The sequence below is a fragment of the Apium graveolens genome, chromosome 9 (genome assembly GCF_009905375.1).
Source record: "Apium graveolens cultivar Ventura chromosome 9, ASM990537v1, whole genome shotgun sequence".
NCBI classification, from domain to species: Eukaryota; Viridiplantae; Streptophyta; class Magnoliopsida; order Apiales; family Apiaceae; genus Apium; species Apium graveolens.
In genome coordinates this window covers 191,465,766-191,466,725 of record NC_133655.1, presented here as the reverse complement: position 1 = coordinate 191,466,725, position 960 = coordinate 191,465,766, and the positions used below count along the sequence as shown (strand labels likewise).

Here is a 960-nt window from a genome sequence, read left to right as displayed (position 1 = left end):
ATATCGACTTCCAGAATACTTGCTACCTTACCAGGCATCATCCTCTGAGTTGGGTTTTAATGCTCATTTGCAGCCATAATCTCGATAAGATTATAAGCCTCAGTATAGCTTTTAGCCCATAAGGTGCCTCCAGCTGCTGCATCGAGCATGGGCCGAGATTGGGCCCCCAAACCATTATAGAAACCAGTGATCACCATCCAATCGGGCATTCCATGATGTGGACATTTCCTCAACATTTCCTTGTAGCGTTCCCAAGCTTCGCATATAGATTCTGTAGGTTGCTGCGCAAACTGAGTAAGAGCACTTCTCATAGCAGCAGTCTTTGCCATCGGATAAAACTTCACCAGAAACTTTTGCGCAAGATCTTGCCACGTAGTGATGGACCCAGCTGGTTCAGAATGTAACCAGTCCTTAGCTTTTAGCTTTGTCCCTTAGTGAGAATGGAAAAAGCCTTAGCTTGATAGCCTCATCAGTCACGCCATTATACTTAAAAGTGCTGCAGATCTCAACAAAATTCCTTATGTGCATGTTGGGGTCTTCAGTCGCAGCTCCTCCAAAAGAAACAGAATTTTGCACCATCTGAATAGTGCCCGGCTTGATTTCAAAGGTGTTAGCTTGAATAGCTGGATGAAGGATGTTTGACCGAATGTCATCAATTTTTGGCCGAGAAAAGTCCATAAGAGCTGGATCAGCCTGAATAATACGATCACCCATGTTTACTGGATCTTTCCGCTCAGTTCCTAAATCCGAATCTTCAAAATCTATCTTCTCCGGAATATCAAGAACTTCGTCTGTCTCCTCAGCTGTATCCAAAGTCCTCTTGCGAGTACGAGAACGAGTTTGCATAAACGCTCGCTAAAGTTCCTGAAACACAACCGGAAACAATAAGTAACTACTACGTCCTAATCACTGAGTCCTAATGACCAATGATGGTAAGTACATAAACTAAACAAATACGCC

General features: G+C 43.5%; 1 non-coding gene across 1 annotated transcript; it reads left to right on the top strand.

Moving 5' to 3' along the window:
- The first annotated feature begins 207 nt into the window (after positions 1-207).
- LOC141687730 (small nucleolar RNA R71) lies at positions 208-314 on the top strand. Its single transcript, XR_012561215.1, has one exon. It is a non-coding gene; the product is annotated as a small nucleolar RNA R71 (small nucleolar RNA).
- The last annotated feature ends 646 nt before the right edge of the window (positions 315-960 follow it).